Source organism: Diospyros lotus, chromosome 11 (assembly GCF_014633365.1).
Source record: "Diospyros lotus cultivar Yz01 chromosome 11, ASM1463336v1, whole genome shotgun sequence".
Taxonomy (NCBI): Eukaryota; Viridiplantae; Streptophyta; class Magnoliopsida; order Ericales; family Ebenaceae; genus Diospyros; species Diospyros lotus.
In genome coordinates this window covers 20,506,249-20,524,689 of record NC_068348.1, presented here as the reverse complement: position 1 = coordinate 20,524,689, position 18,441 = coordinate 20,506,249, and the positions used below count along the sequence as shown (strand labels likewise).

The 18,441-nt window shown below is 35.3% G+C and overlaps 1 pseudogene; it reads right to left on the bottom strand.

Annotated features, from left to right (window-relative positions):
- Positions 1 to 12,797: 12,797 nt before the first annotated feature.
- On the bottom strand, positions 12,798 to 14,400 carry LOC127813600 (expansin-like B1; annotated as a pseudogene).
- Positions 14,401 to 18,441: the final 4,041 nt, after the last annotated feature.

The window sequence follows — 18,441 nt, the reverse complement described above, 5'->3', positions numbered from 1 at the left end:
TTAATTATTGTGTGAAGTTTACTAAATTAAATTAAATATGAGACTTTTGGGGTTTGATTCTGTAAGTGCTTACGGGGTATTGTATCGCCCCTACTTCCTTGGAAATGATGCCGAACCTGGTTTGGGCTAGGTTCTTAGTGAGTCAGTTATGGTTGTGGGTGTCCTCTGGGGTGAGTTGTTGTAACTGAGAGTCTCGATATTTGCTTGTGTGAGTCTTAGGGTGTGGGATACAGAGCTACTGACTGTCGACCGTTGGGTCGTGGCAATTGATGGCTGGATGTATGGGCGCTAGTTATCAGCTATTACGATAGACTATAGATGGGTCGGGCAAGCTGGTACCACCGGACACCCACTTTTGGTGTTGTGTCTATCATGATATGGTTATAGTTTCCTATGGGTGTGAGTGGTAATGACAAGTGGTGTGAGCTGTCGTCCGGTGAGGTAACGTGTTGATTGTTGGTGACACTGGAGCGAACTGTTATCGGGCCGAGGGCGGCTGTTGACCGGTTGTTCCTAATTACAGATTGTCGACCAGTACTTGATCACTGTCTACCGGCTCTGCCATTATGTGGTATATTGCATGACATTACAATGCATGGGATTGGGCTTACATTCATTGAGGGTCATGCTTTGTATGTACAGGGAAGTGTGCTCATTGGCATAACTTGATTGGCCTATTGAGTGCCAATTTGGGTACGATAGGCGAGCATGTGCATTTAGAGCATTTTGCCTGTGTGAGTTCCTTTGTGGGCATAACATGGCCTAATACTTGACTTATGGGGGTTTTGTCATCACGTTAATGCTGCCACAACCATGAATTGACTGGCATAAAGCCTATGAGCCCGAGGCTCCCATAACACGATCCACATGAGCCCAAAACTCACATCACACTCACAAATCGGAGTTCCCGAATCATAGCTATCTGAAACCCTACTCACACTCATAGTTATCGAGGGTCAACTCTATACCACGGTCCACAATACGTGCTTTGTTTTATTTATGCAGAGTACTGGTTTTTATGTTGCACGGTATGGCATGGCATGTTCATATACTGCATTGCACTTCGTGTGGGTGTATTCTGGGTGAGGGATGTATTCTCAGCTTTGTTATTGTTATATAGCGAGGTGTACTCAATTGTGGTTTATTTCTGGATTAACTTTGTCTAACGAGGCCTCTGTCGAGTATGGTTATTTCTGGTTTTGGTTTGTATTACCTGTTGATAGTGGGATGTGTTTCGGTGCGGGAGATCTGTGCCTAGCCTTACCTCCATTCTTTTATTATGCTTGTTGAGTCTTGTGGCTCATTTTGTTTTTATCATCATTCCAAGTGTGGGAGCTAGACCATTTGGCGTGTTAGTCTTGGGTGGCTGTGTGTACAGGGCAATCCTGACTAAAAGATCTGTGAGGTGCGAGTTGTGATCAAGGGCTCGGACATTGTGGCTTGTTTGGTTTATCTGGTTATTGTGTTGTTATGTATGATTAAGCTCTTAAGTGGTTTATTTCATATTCGTTTAGCTTCCACTGTTATGGTATGTTGTATGATTATTAGAGAATTATAATTAAAAATGGAGGAAATTTCTGGATCATCACACCAGGTGTAAAGCAATTTCCAAAATAGAAAGAGAAAGGGGAAGGTGATGGGATAAGCTTAATGAAAAGAACATGCAATTACTTCTCCAGAATCCACATATGCACAAACTACAAAGAGCCAAGGCAAACTGTGATCATGATTGCCTATAAGTTAATTAATTTATAAATAAATTAATTAATTTATAATGTTAATTTTAAAATTAATATTATAATACAATTAAAGAGTTTCTACTCTGATACCAATTGAAAAATTACATAAGAAGGGGGTGAATTAATTTATAATGTTAATTTTAATGTATTATCTAATGACTATAAAATTGTTTCGTCACGAATGAACTACAATTTTCAGCATTGGTTTATATTCTTAAAATGGTGACGAAAAAGTTGGTTGCTAATAGTTAACACCATTAGTGACAAAACTATTTTGTCATTGACAAGTTAATAATTTTGGCGTAACATGTCCATATTTCTATTCTTGAATCAGTGACCAAATTATTTGTCACTATTTTTTAATACCATTAATGACAAAAACATTTCTGACTAATGCATCATGGATGTTGTAGTCGAAAGAAATAATTTGATGTCATCCTAATATTTTAGAGCATTAGTGACTAAAGTTTAATTACCTTTTGTCACTAAACATCTAAATGATTTTGTGCTTGGCGATGAAAGTAATCTTTTGTCACTAATGATAAAGTATTGGTGACGAATTTTTACTTGTCACTTAAATATTTATAACTAATCATCACATTTCGTGTAGTGACCCAATAACCACTAATCATATCCTATCAGACTTCCTAAATATCAGCAATAATTCAATTCACTTTGACCAATTCAATAGTAAATAAAAAAGAAACAACAATTGAAAAATAATTTAAGAATATTTCTACATTATCTTTAACAAATACAGGTTTGAATTGGCATGTAGCTTGAATGGGAATTTTGGTGTTATTATCGGGAAACCATGCATATTAACCAACTTCAGGGGATCAAGGTTTTCGTGGATTTGTGTGGTTACTTTCGCAATTAGTCTTGATTTTGAGTTGACTAAAGGAACCTTTTATTGGAAGACTCGCTAACAGTTAACTCTTAGTGTTCTAACCATAAATGAATTTAGTCTCAAGTTTGTGCAATGAGCTAATAATGTCTCAAGACTCTCTGTGTAGTGACCCACTCTCGGATAGTCCTGTTAGTATAAGATATTCGAAAGGAGGTCATCACAAGGATGATATAGAACAATAACATTCAACATCATAAATACTATCCTTAGATAAAATCAATGAAAGCTAACATAAGAGTTTACAACATCATCAGTATAAATCCACTTGGCACCATGGCTTACACATAATGTATACAAGAGCATTAATGAAATTTACAACATAAAACTTTCTCACAACATGCCCTCATCAAACCACTAATAAGGATCGTCTAGTTTGGGATTTGTCTCTGTACACCTCTAACCCTAGGCTCTAGCCCCATTATGTAACACCTCACTTTCTCGGGCGCGTTATAACTTGGGACAATTCTGGGACAATAATTTTTTTTCTATCAAACACTAATGCTAAACCACGTCATTCCACGAATCCGCCCAGAATTCCCATTCAAATATTTTTCTCAAAGAGAATCACTATACACATCAAATGCGGAAGCAATGATCGAAACCTGATATCTTACATTGATCATAAATCAATTCTTACATCTTCGTTAACCATAAGGATACACATCAACATTCCTCAAAACGTTCAGAATTTAAAGTAGCATAACTCAAATACATTAGGCTACATAACATACATTTCATTCCTCATACACTCTGCTAAGTGCCATTTCATGCCTTATTTATCCTCGTATCTACTACAATCTCCATCTGGAACGTTTGAATATTCTAGGGGAAAAACCCAAGTTAGATGATGAATCATCTAAGTAAAGGTACAAAAAACATATTTCGTGCATGAATGCAATGTCTTTTCTCGTAGGTGTCAACTGCACCCCTCATGCTACCTACCATTTTTGCGGCCACCTCTTTTGAAGCCGGGGTGTATGGGTGCACCTTTGGTAAAGCAGCGGTGCCAGTTTGTACTCCCTACGGCCTCAATGCGAGTGATCAATGATATCAACGTGTATTTATGCATTTCATAGTCATGTCATGTATGCAGTCTACGTGATGGGTACATATCAGAGTATGTCAATATGATGAAAACATTTTCGATGAACATAATTCACTTACAAACCAGCATTTTTCATAAAACTAACTTTAATTGGGAAGTACCACTTACCTTTTCAAGCTTATCGGGCTACCTCAATATTCGTGCCTTGCCTCGTGCATCACCTCGATTTGCGTGCCAACCTCAAAATTCAACAAGTCACTTCAACTTATTCCTCAAAACATCCTAATCACCATAATTATTTAAAAAAACATTAAAACCTATTTTTCCATAATTTCTGGCATTTTCTATCATTTTCTCTCTATTTCTTCCTATTTTTCCTCAATAAATCCAGCTAAATATTTTCTCAAATATTTCGCTACGACAATTCATAAAATAATATTCTTGAATTTCTGAAATTTTCTAGGGAATTTTACTTACCTTGATTTAGCCTCTCAGGCTTCCTCGATATGCGTGTCATATGCTCGAAATGTGTGCTCGAGCCATTTTCCTTGCTAAAATCTCCGGGATATTACCGAAACATAATTTCCTACTTTTAGGGATTTTTTTGAGAATTTTCCCTATTTTTTCTTCTTTTTATTTCTTTTCTTTTCTTTTCTTTTCTTTTTTTCTTTTTTTCCTCCCTTTTTCTTCTTCCTCTTCTTCTTCCCCGTGCGACCTGCAACTCCCGCACACCGCTCCCTGCTCCAGCCACCGACCAGCCGCCTTCGCCCTCCGTCCGCCGCCTTCGCCCTCCCCGGTCACTGCCACACTCGTCGCGCCGCTGCTGGTAGTCGCACGCGGCCGCCATTGGTCGCGGCTGCTATTACCTCGTTGCAGCAGCTTGCGGCCATGGCCGCCACTACTGTGGGCAGGCTTTAGCCGCCTTTTGGCCACTCTGGCCGACTCTCCAGCCTCCAACGAGCCTCCCGAGCTGCCTCACCTTGTTGGACGTTGTTGCTTCGCTTGAGCTTGCTTCGCGTCGGCCTCCTTAAGAGCTATCATGGCCGCAGCTTGCGGCCATGGATGCTGTCCGCTTGCTGCGGCTAGCTCCAGCCTCTCCCTTTTGCAATCTCCTTCTTTCTCTCTCGGCCAAGCTCAGCCCAAGCTCCCTCTTTCACTTTCTCTTCCATTCCCTCCCCTTCTCTCGGCTAAGATCTCTCTACCGCCTTGCTTCCATTTCTTCTCCAATTCTATCCCTATTTATAGGCGCTCAATTGCTCCCTCACCTCATTGGTCATACCCCATTGCGTGCGAAATCTTCTAAATCTTGCAGGGCATGGGATTTGGAGTTAGAGCATGGGATGAATTTTGCAGAGGCATGGCCTCACGTCCCCTGCTACTATGAACCTATGTATATATAATTATATATATTACACTAATATTTATAAGAAATTATTCTATTAAATTCCAATTTTCATCTTATATCACTTGGGTAATTTCATAATTTCAATTATACCCTCGAACACTGAATTAAATTGTAGAAAATGCAAAATTAATAATCCAAGATTTACTAGATAAAGACGATTCAGCCCCAATGTCCTTACCGGGCAGTCGTTTCATCTCAAAACCACCGAAGGGTTGCTCATTACACAAAACCGAAGTCCCCCTAGGGTTCCGTTGATTTTTCAGGAGTCTCCCACAACGATTCGGTTTTGCAGCCTAAATGGCAACTGTATTTTAGCTATACCGAAAACTGTTCTCGATCTGATTTTTTTTTAATACCATAAATTCTATCTCGAAACGCTTATCGAAACTGTATAATTTTTCTTAGATAATTTCATTCTGAGGCATTCTCTGCAGTCGATTTGGTACTTATAACTGCAATCAAACCAATTTTTGGGTATTCTAAACTTATCGAAATTACGTGGCAAACTCATATAAACATGGGGTATTACACATTAGGCTCGCCCTCAACCACTACTTTACCTTTACTTGAAATGACATGAGAGTACAAGAAAGTGAAGCACAAGACTCAACAAGTATATATATAAAGCATGGAGAAATAGAATCAAGGATATGGATAACCAAGATAGAGTGAATAATGACTCTATGAAAATATGTAAATAGGACACCACTCATAATAAGTTTCCATTTACAACCATTTCCATGCCCATGCATATACATTAAAAGTAAGGAATTTTCCACATATTCCACATGGCTCCCATGACCACCATATCCATATATATATATATGTATGTATAAGACATCATAAAAATAAATCAACAATCAATCAAAATTTGAGCCTTGCCTACTAGGCTATGGCCATCTCGACCCGCGTCAAGCACTCATGGGATATCATTTTCTCACTCGCGGACATAGCTGTCAAGTAAAATAATAGGTGCGTAAATCAATATAATCATGCATCACATATACATATCCCAATTTCATGTCAATCCTCAATGATTAAGAAAAATCCCACATCATACTTGTCATGCACAATTACATATTTTAAGGTGTGTACTATCTCATGATCACATGGTAAATTTTAATACATTTATTTACTTATTTATAGTTATAGAAATACCCAACCAATATTCACTGTATATTTTTACCCCACCACAACCGCAAGAAGGCAAAATTTATACATGCAAGAAACACCAAATCTTATATAACCCTAGACCCTAATCAAGAAATGTCATTTCTTAAGAAGTATAGGGTGAATCGAAACCCTATTGAGGCTTTTAAATAAAATACATAAAACAGGTATGTAGAATCAACAAGGTTAACATCATCTCCATTATAGAAGCAGTATCCAACACAAAAATGATTAATTAGGCAAAATTTTAGAAAAATTTCAGATTTCGAAGGGTAACTTCAAAGGCCTATTTTGGGCTTGTTTCTCAGTCAAATTTCATGAAAAATATATCAAAATTAAGCCTTGGATCTCTAGTTTCTAAAACAATAATCGAATTCGGAATCGAAAATAATCACAATGAGTAATTACTTAAAAACCGAAGTAAGGAGATCTACTATAATAAAATTATATCATTCTAGATAGAATTCAACAAGACTGTTATGGATTCAAATCATAACCAAAAAATTCAAATCCTATATCGAAGTGAAGACTATGATATCTAGTTTATAAAGAAATAAACAGATTGTAAATCAGATATAATCACAAAAAGTTACGCCCCAAAAACCTAAGCAAAGTTGAATTACATGGAGCAATAAAGTTACGAATTATTTGGGCAGAAATTAACAAGGCCACTGAGGGCTCAAATCAAAACCAAAAAATTGAAGCCCTATATCAAATTGAAGCTCATGAAGTCTAATTTATAAGAAAATAAATGGATTTTAAATTGGATATAAACATAGGAAGTTATACCCCAAAATATACAACATGCACAAATCTGCCAAAAATAAAAGTTTTATGTACAACATTCCAAAATCCAAAAATAAGGGCTTCAAATACCATAGATGGAAGGAGAAAATTTCCAAAATAGGGAAGGGGGTTTAAAAACTTGCATTAACAAGATAAAATAAGGAAACTTGCATAAACAAAGAAGGAACTTGCATAACAAAAGGAGATGCAAGGAGAACTTGCCTTTCTTTTGATGGAGATAAGCTAAGGAGAAAAAGCTTTCACTACAAGAAACAAGGTTTTTAGTGGAGGCCAGGGTCGTCACTAAAAGCCCAAAAAGCCATCACTAAAAGTATTAGTGACGTCCAGACAAATCGTTACAAATCGTCACTAATGCCCTCATCACTAATGTAATTAGTGACGATAAAACTGGTTGTCACTAAAGTTAACCCATTAGTGATAGCTAATATGGCCGTCACTAATGTAATTAGTGACCATAATGCTGGCCGTTACTAATGACAATCCATTAGTGACAACTATACGTGGCCGTCACTATTGTCCAAGCAGCTGTAACTCTTTTAACCTGTCGAAGTGACCTAAGTCAAGTTCCATTCAATAACAAAAACACAAGAAAGACCTCATTAGATAATTCCGATCTCTGATGGCAATGCTTGTCCAACTCCATCAACTAATGAACAACAGCCTTCCACTCCACATCCTTTCTGTATCCACAATTAGTCAAACCTGACTCCAACAGAAAACAAAAAATAGAACACTAGAAAATAGAAAATCAGACCAACCATTAATCATAACACATATACGCATGCATACGCACACATAGCATATAGAAAATCAAACTAACCATTAATCAGACCATTAAAATAGAACACCAACCATTAATCAGAACACACACAGACGTACATACACACACATACGCACACACGCAACTCTCACACATACGCACACATGCAATCACAATATATAAGTTAATAAGCACAACCAAAATCTCATCAAGATACACCCTATAAAATTCTTTACCTTATAATATGGTAAATATGGAGGCGAAAGCAGCAACGTTGAAGACGAACTGTTGAAGCGACAGAAGCGACAATGTTGAAGCGGAGCTATTGATGAAGCGGTGGAAGCGGAATTGTTGAAGCGATGGCAGTAAAAGGCGACGAAAGGTTGGGGATTTGGGGGTTTACAGGCTGATTGGAGGGTTTGGGGGGGAAGGGGGGTGTGTGGGTGAGTTTTGGGGGGTTTGGCGGGAGCATCTCCCGCTTCATAGAAATACATAGGTTTTTTTTTTAGTTAAAATATTTAATTGCTAAATAAAAATAAAATAACTTATAAAATTAATATTAATAATAGTTTGATTGATAAAAAAAAATAATTATGATTATGATAACTGATAAAATAATTTAAATTATTGCATCAAATTAATATTTATTTAAAAATGTAATTATATTATAAATCTAATAATTATAATAAATTAGTTTAATATATTATATTATTTGTAATGTGTTCGTAATTTTTTAATACATTGTATTATAAATAAATAATTAATGTTAAATTATATTAGTGTAATAATTATATTCGTGTATTTATAAAAAAAATATAATCAACTTAGAGATTGCTTATATAAATGTTAGTTAAATCTTAATAATTTGTTTCTATTATTTAACGGTTAGAATTTAAATTTTTAATCAATAATGATGGAAAAGTGGTATAACTATTTCTTAGGAATATGGTTAGTTTTCTTTATTTAAATTATTATAAATATTTCACATTAAAATAAGTTATATTAATTTATCTAATCTTTCATTTATTTATGTTTTTAGGTTTTTGCAATACATAAATAACAGAAGAAGAAATAGCCCGAAATTAAATTTAATGTTGTTATCATTACATGTATTCACATTAAAAATAGTTAGAGATTTTTTGTAATGTGTGGTTGATGTTAGTTTTATTTTATATGATTAATTGAATGTTTTTAAAGTTATATATTGTGTGCTTTATATTTCATTTAGATTGTATAGGTTGGTATAGGTTTAGAAAAAAATATTATTCCCAAAAAAAAGGATTTTTTCTACTACAAAATTAAATTTAGTAATATCATACATGGTGGTTTATTAGTTGTTTATAAAATTAACTAAAAAAATATAATTATTGATTACAAAAATTTTTGTAAAGAAAATCAATTTACAATGAAAATTAATATGATTAGCAATGATTTGATGTAGTGAAAAATAAGGTTGCGTTCTATTTGCCTTTTAATTTTCAATTTTGAGTTTTGAATTCATTTTCAATTTTTTGTTTTGAGAGTTTGTTTTCAAAAAATTGAAAATGCGTTCTCTTTATTATTTTGAAAAACTATTTCTCAAAATAGAAAGTTAGAAAATGCATTCTCTTCGAAATTTTGAGAATAATTTTTTAATGATATCTTATTTAATAAATTTGATTATTCAATAAATTATAAATATTTAATATTAATATAATATTAAAAATATATACATTTTAAAGTTAGTGAATTTTGTAATATTTTTTCCCATTACAATAATAAAATATAAATAAATATTGAAAATGAAACTTGTTTGATGTGTTTTGAGGGGTAAATTACACCAAAAATCACTAAACTTTGGTGTATTTTTTATTTTGATCACTAAACTTTAATTATTTGCAATGTGATCATAGAGATTTAAAAAATTTTGCAATGTGATCACATATAAGATTTTTCGATCACTATATAGCTGAAGTGGGTGATGTGGCACTAATGTGGTTAGAACGTGCCACGTGTCAAAAAAATATTTTTATTATTTGCCACATTAACGCCGCGTCATCCATTCTAACTATAGAGTGACCGAAAAATTTTATATGTGACTACATTGCAAAATTTTTTAAACTTTTATGATCATATTGCAAATAATTAAAGTTTAATGATCAAAATGAAAAACACACCAAAATTTAGTGATATTTGGTGTGAGTTATCCATGTTTTGAGTTTGGAGTTTATTTTGAATAAAAACAGTCAAAACAACTTTTTGTGGTTTTGGATTTTTTTTATTTTTGAAAATATTTTTTTAAAAATAAGAATTCATTATTTTAGAAAATTAAAAACAAAAAATGGTTTAAAAACAACAAAGAAAATGCAGCCTAAGTGTTTTATCTACAATTTCGTAGAGAAAATCAAACTTTTTGCAGTGAATACAAATTTTTGATTAATTATTTTTTTGTATTACAAGAATTGTTGTGACTAGATAAATAAAGTTACTCAAAATATCTAGCTATTTGAATGAAAAAGTGATTAATTATCTAGAGTTAAAAAAATATGTAAATTTACAATTTAATTTGTGTGAAGACATTAGTATATCTATATTTTTTTTAAATTTAAAAACTACACTATCGCTATTTAAGTGGATTCATTTTATTAGTTTCAAATTACATAATTAAGTGTATTAAGACTAAATCATGTTAAATTTATATATATATATTTTTTAATGTGCAACTCTTTTTGATAATTCTTTTTTAATCTTTAAATATCACATTTAGTGACGGTCAAGTGTAACCGTCACTATTAACCTCCATTTGTGACCACCATCTCCTGGTTCTCACTAAAGGTGTACATTCAGTGACAACCAATTCTGATTACTACTATTGCAAACCCATTTGTGACCGAGCATTCCTGACCCTTACTAAAGGTCTAATATTCAGTGACGATCATGTGTGGTGGTCACTATTGTGCCTCTATCTGTGATCGAGGTTACCCGACCCTCACTAAAGGTGGTACATCCAATGACGACCATCTCTGGTCGTCACTATTGTGCTTCCATCTGTGATCGATGTTGTCTGACCCTTACTGAATGTGACACTTACAGTGACGAACACATGTGGTTGTCACTATTGTGCCTCCATTTGTGACCAATGTTGCCCGACTCTCACTGAAGGTGGCACTTTCAGTGACGACCGCGTGTGGCCGTCACTATTGTGTCTCCATCTGTGACCGACGTCACCCGACCCTCACTGAAGATGGCACTTTCAGTGATGATTGCGTGTGGCCATCACTATTGTGCCTCCATCCGTGACCGACGTCGCCTGACCCTTACTGAAGGTGGCACTTTCAGTGATGACCGCGTGTGCCCGTCACTATTGTGCCTCCATCTGTGCTCGACATCGCCCGACCCTCACTCAAGGTGGCATTTTTAGTGACGATCGCGTGTGGCCATCATTATTGTGCCTCCATCTGTGACCGACATCACCCGACCCTCACTGAAGGTGGCACTTTTAGTGACGACCGCATGTGGCAATCACTATTGTGCCTCCATCTATGACCGATATTGCCCGACCCTCACTGAAGGTGGCACTTTCAGTGACGACCGCATGTGGCCGTCACTGTTGGGCACCATCTGTGACGGATTCAATCTGACCGTCACTAAAGATTGGAATTAGTGATGACTTTTAACTAGCCGTCACGAAATGTGGTCACTAAAAGTCAAATTTCTTGTAGTGTTTCTTCCAAACTTGAAAATTCTCCCTTGAAGCTCCAAGCCAAAAGATGAAGAAGATGAAAATTGAGAAGCAAAAGAAGCAAAAGAAGAAGAAGAAGAAGAACAAAACCAAGAAGAATAAGAAGAAGATTTGTCGGGGGAGGGGAAGGAAAGAGAGAAGAAGAATGATCTAGAGACAAAGGAGAGGAAAATGGGGAAAGACATGGCCATATGTCTCCTCCCTTGTCAAATGACCCTTTTGTCTTTCACTTGCACACACAACAACAATTATTCTCATATCCCTTTTAAATATTTCACAATTAATTATATTTTTATTTAAATTTATCTTATTATTTTGCAAACGGTCTCAAGGCCAACCTATTAATCCAAATCATTTAATTAAGCTCAATTCACCTTAGGCCCAAAGAATTTATTTTCCAATTTGGCCCAACCCATTTTATTTTAAATATACAACCCACGCATGGTTTATGCTCAATCCATTTAAAATGGGTTTTATTTAAATTTGTAACCATTCCATGTCTTTTTTTGGGTTTTTCACATTAGTCAATCCCTATTCATTAAACTCAACTCATTTTATTAAATTTCTACAGTTTAAAATTCTTTATAAACCATGATATATATATATATCTATACACCAAAATAAAATAAAAACATTAATCATGACATAGACTCAACAACGAGTTGTTACACTCTGAGATACTAAATAGTTTTTTACAACCATGAGCAGAGGTTGCACTGAAAGCAAAGGCTTCGATTACCAGACTTCTGCAGTGTTTTAGGAGAATAAACAACCAAGATCAGCCACTGTAGTGTAGTATAGTGCTGTCACAGATTCTGCATATGCCATGGACTCTGTGGCTGTCAATGATAGAATATTTAGAATAGTTTCTGTATATGTTCAGGATTCTGTTGTATTTGCTTGGTTAATCTTTCTATATTTGTTAGTTACCTAATTGGTTAGAAAAGTCTTGTATATATTCTCCTGGACATACGTTAGTGTGAATATGGAATATAGAATACACACTTATCTCTTCCAATTCCTATTTTATATTCCTCTAATACACTTGTCTTCCAATTTCTATATTTTATTCTGCAGTGACATTGTAGTACAAAAAGGGCCGAACATGCTACAAATTCATTGCTTGCATATGAGTATCATTTGAATTGATTTCCCGGCTGTCATCAAAATCCTACAGTTTTTGTTTCCCGTTCAAACTATCTTGCATGGTGATCAATTCTCTTTTGGAATCTTATACAACCATTGATATATAGATTTGATAAGCAAACTTTTATCCTTCAACATGGTACAAACCAACCCTTTATCGAGAAAGCAGCAGAATACTAGCTCTAGTCTAGAGAACAAACACTACTATTGTGAATCAAAACTACTGGGAACTAATACTTAATATGCAAGTAGGAGCTTGTCTACAACTTTTTGATAATTATTCTATATATAAGGATAGGGAGTTTGCAGGGTAGGGGTTTGTTTAAGAGAGCTGAATGGGTGTGTCACACACAACCCTAGCCTTTCATTCACTGGGAACGACATCTGTCATTTGCACCCATTTTGTGTCTCCGCTGTCACTCACTTGGGCCCTGAATGTAAGTGGACCAGATGGTGGGTTGGGTAGGTCCCATACTGTACTGAAGGCCCTCCTCATGCACTTCCATTCTAGGTCATCTTCCTGCAACAAAATCAACAAGAAAATAACATTGATCAACTAACCAATCAACCTAATTCAAATTGATATCAGTTGCAAAAACTATATTAAATTGCTTATTATATCCATTAAACTACATACTGAATTCTATTTACATGATTGTACCTGCCACACTTCCACATCAGTGATGTCATATATGTCAGTTTGGTACAATGCAACCACAGTCAGATACTCCGAGAACTTGCTGTACTCGTGAACCTTGACTTTGAGGTTGTAACCTGGGTACCGATAAGGAATTCTTTGGTATTCAATGTCAACTACGGCAAAATGAAAAATCTTCGAGGCTGCGTTTGGAATAGCCAATCTTGCATAGGCACGAGTGCTGAGGATGAAGTTTGTCCTATCTCATTCTTCATAATCTGTGACCAGTACCTTCACTCCATCATCACTGCAAAGTTTGGGTATGTTGCATCTAACCTGTAGTAGGTAAACTTTTCAGTATTAAATATTATTTTACGCTTTTGTCTCCGAAAGCAACTGCATGCAAGAATGACATTTTACAGGTTGCCAGTTTATTGTCTTATAGAAAAAGCATAGTATAAAGTTTTTGCACTTTTAACATTGTTAGTCATGAGCACCACAATCACTACCGACTTGTACGAATTTCAGGACTTGATGGGTTAAAGTCAAGTCTTATTACAAGTGTAGGTCTCCTCTAATATGCGGTGTGCTTTATTTGTGTGTAAATTAATGCACCTTATCTTAGTTTGTCCTAGTCCATCCCTATAGTTGCATAGGTTTTTTGGACAAGTGATAACTTGGCATTGAATTACCTGATAGCATGCACCACAGCCAGATCCATTCATGTACAGCATGGAAACCCCTGCCACGTTGGCACCATTGACTCTTCGTCCAAATTCTTCATACCCGCAAGCCCCAGCTAAATTGATATCATCAAACACATATTAGTTTTTGTAGTAAGATTATCAATATAAATAAACGCACAGTACACACATGTACAAAGTATCGTGTGCTTATGATAATAGATTAGTGTAATACATACTTGAAGTTCCTAAGTTATCAGGACTGCCGTAATAGATTGTTCTAGAAGACACATAACTATACCCTGAGAATAACAAATTGTAATCAAAAGAACCAACATGCAAAGAAGTGAGCAATAGCTTTTAGCTGCAAAACCCATTGTTATCTAGATCAGAAAATCACAGTGCAATATAAGAAAGACAGCTATTGTCTAAGAAGAAAATAAATAAAGAGAAAGTTTTGGGATGGGAAGCTCACATATGAAACCCAATATTTATAGGTGCAGATATAGGGGGCCTTGAAGGATGATAGATCGAATTGCCACGTCTCTCTCTTCCACTAAAGGAGTAGGGAGCCCAAGTGGGTGTTAGGAACTGCGTTGGAAAGGAAAACAATAAGACCTTTTTGGCCCTAAAGACCACTTAGGATATGTTTTTTTTACTTAATAATTTGTATCTTAGCAGTAAGCAGCCAAACCAATGAGCTTGGCCCAACTTCCATCTCACCTTGCTGTATGCATTTTTTAGGTAGATCATAGGAGCATGTTTGCTTTCATTACTGTACTTTAGTACTATGATTATAAGTTGAAGTGCTTCTATATCTATAGGGCCAATTGCTTCCATCATCAGCATCATCAATTTCATCCTACCCTAACTAAGCAATTGGCCCTATAGGATGAAATTAATCAAGTTATGAGAGTGATATGTTTATAATTGTCATCAATGAGTTATATTGTCACGACTTAGGTCAACTCAATGATGATCGGTCAAATGACTCATCGGTAATCTTTGATAAGTTAGGTCTCCAATGACCAAAGCAAAAAAAAAAAAAAAGAGGTTAAGATGAGCAACTATACATAAATGAAAAAAGTTAAATGTAAAATTAAAAATATATTGTAATTGTCAATCATAATAATATTTTATTCTGTAAATGAAATAAAAAATAATAAAAACTAAAGAAAGACTTGGGTGTTCGAAGTGGAGGTAGTTGGAGTCGTTTAATTGGCAAGCAGTTTTAAGCCATGGCTTGGCTTGGCTTGGGGGGTGGTCAAATCCCTCATGCTTGTCTCACAATAAGCATGGGTGGTGGTCAAATCTCTCCATTATTGCTTGATTTGATATCATAGATTTGTGGTCAAATCCCTCATGCTTGTCTCACAATAAGCATGGGTGGTGGTCAAATCTCTCCATTATTGCTTGATTTGATATCATAGATTTACGTCATATACCACCATAAACATGGGTGGTGGTCAAATTTCAAATTATCAGACATTTAAAATCTAAACACATAACACCATCAAGATGGAGTGTTATCACTTATCACCATTGCATTGTTTTTTCCAATAACAACTGTTATGCATGTTGTCATGAAAAGACAATTATGTCTCAGAGAAACGGGCAAAGTAACTGCAACGCTCACTGGTGCACTTGGAAAAGAAATTAAACAAGGTAAAAAAAAGTAAAAAAGGAGCAAACTCCCTTCAAGAGACAGTCAGTTTATCTTCAAAACAGGTATTGCTGTCTGTCTGAAGATACTGCTACGTATCAACCAACAGGAGCCTCTCCTCTCATTCACTCACAGAACTCAATTTCAAACCAACAACTGCACCATATAGCATTAGAAAATCAGGTGTAAAGCAATTTCCAAAATGGGAAGAGAAAGGGGAAGGTGATGGGATGGCCCTAATGAAAAGAACAAGCAATTACTTCTCCGGAATCCACATATGCACTCACTACAAAGAGCCAAGGCAAAGTGTAATCATGATTGTCCATAAGTTAATTAATTTAAAAATTAATTAATTAATTTATAATGTTAATTTTAAAATTATATTATAATATAATTAATAATTAATAAATTAAAAGATTGGAATTGGAAGAACAATGAAGCAATTAGAGAGAAATAAAATATAATAAATTGGAAGCGGCAATTGGAGACAGTGGTGGAGTAGAATTAAATAATTTGCATTTATATATATATATATAATAATCATAAACAGAAGAATTGGAAACGAAGAGAGGGGGAAGACAGAAGACTTGAGCGGCGGCCGAAAATAGCAAACAGAGGAAGCCGCGGAATCAAGAAAAGAGAGGAAGCAACAAAAAGGGTGAATTGAATGGAGAGAAGAACAGAGCAGACAGCAACTGGTCGCACTCGCAAGCCTCACGCAGCCACTCGCCGGGCTCCAACAAGGCAGCAGCTGGCTGCGCACTGCAGGAGGCAAACGTTGCCCACGCAGCAAGCAAGACAAACAGCAGCCACCTCACCCACGCAAAGCCAGCAACAAGGCGCACAGCAAGGCAGATCACGTGCACAGCAGCAAAGCAGAAGGCAACGCGGGCGAGCAGCAGCTGGTTCGGATTCCGTTCTGTATCTGTTTCAGACCTGGGCAGAAGCTTCTTCTTCCTCTTTGTTTAATTATTTCTCACTTTTACTGTTGATTTTAATTAATTATATCATGAACTAATTTATTAAACTAAGGCCATGTTATAATCGAAACTATGATGGTGCATTTTTTATGATTAGGGCTTAGTTTGGCTACACTTTTTTTTGGTAGCTGAAAAGTTGGGTAGTGCTTAAGTTGTGTAATAGCGTTTAAATTAGATAGCGTTTAAGCTGATAACGTGTTTGGATACATGTGCTTTTAAGCTATTAGTGTAAAATTATGTGTTTGGTTTATAAAAACTGATAAGTTGTTAAAAACTTAACAAAAAGACTAAAATAGACATGATATTGAATAATACAAATAAAATTTAGAAAATATAATTTTAAAAAAAATTAAAATTATTATATATAATATAACATATATATTATGCTATATATGTTATATACAAACTAAATATATATTATTACGTGTTATATATATATATATGCATATATACACAATGAAGAAGTGAAGAAGAAGGCTGGCAACGGAAAAGGAGATGGGCAACGGCGTAGGAGGGGACGACGACGACGCAGGAGGCGATCGCAAGAGGAGGCGACACAACGGCGCTGGTTGGCTTGCTACAGCGGATCTGGAAGCAGAGGCGGCGCTGGCGGTAGCGGGACTAAGACGATTTGTGGCGGCTAAACTGGGCGACGATTACTAAGAAGGGCTGGAGGTGACGGTGGGGGCGATGACGAGGCGGATGGCGACGAGCGATAGTGGCGGTGTGGGAAATTGGTTGTAGAGGCTTGAAGAAGAAGGATATGGGTTGGAAATTGATGTTTTTGTTGAGAATAAATTGATAATTTCCATGGTCAACGCAACTTTTTCTCCACCAGCGATTTGCAAAAGCTAAGGGGAAGGAGCTTTTGTAAAAGCTATTCAAATAGCATTCAAGCTATAAAGCGTTTAAGCTATTTGGGTTTGTCAAACACTTAATTATAAAAGCTTGACAGCTGAAAAGCTACACTAATAGCTTATAAGCGGTCAAACTGCTTTGCCAAACGGACCCCTAAATAATTTGGATTATATTAAGTTGTGTGGTATTGGATTTAATACTTGTGAATAATTGGCCATTATTTACATGATTTGATGCTTAATTTTGAGACTGAGAGGAGACAGGAGATTGAATCATAGGTATCATACACCATAAAATAAACTGACTAGAGATAGAATTCAGTTTCTTTGTGCGACTTTAGCAATAAGGTGACTCACAAGTTTCACTATAAATTAGGAATTTCACAAATCATAATGCATTTTCATTTAATTAAACTTTCATAGAGATATATGAAGTTATTTAATGGGAATAAACTCATTATAACTTAGAAATAGGATGACGAATAATGCATTAGAAAATTTTGCTGTGGCGTACTCAATTTATCAATGCATTCATATAAAATCCATTATTTTCACTATATAACTAGGTTCATACATATGTCATAGTTATTAAAATCCATTCATTTCTTTTATTTGAGTTGTTATCTAACCCAATTTTATTTTATTATTTTAATTAATTAGTTTAATTTAATTCTCAATATTTAATAAGTTTAACTTAAAATACATAATTTCATAATTTCAATAGTTAAATAGGTTAGTCATTGAGTGATCAATACTAGGACTCAAATCTATTATATTACTTGATGCGAACTAGTATACTTGCTAGGTTTTAAGTGATTAATAAAATCTTTCCATAGTGCTGTAGGAACTTGCGGTAGTAACTGGTCACCCCAAAAAACCCTATTGAGTTTCATGTTTTAAATGTTTTGATGATGACAA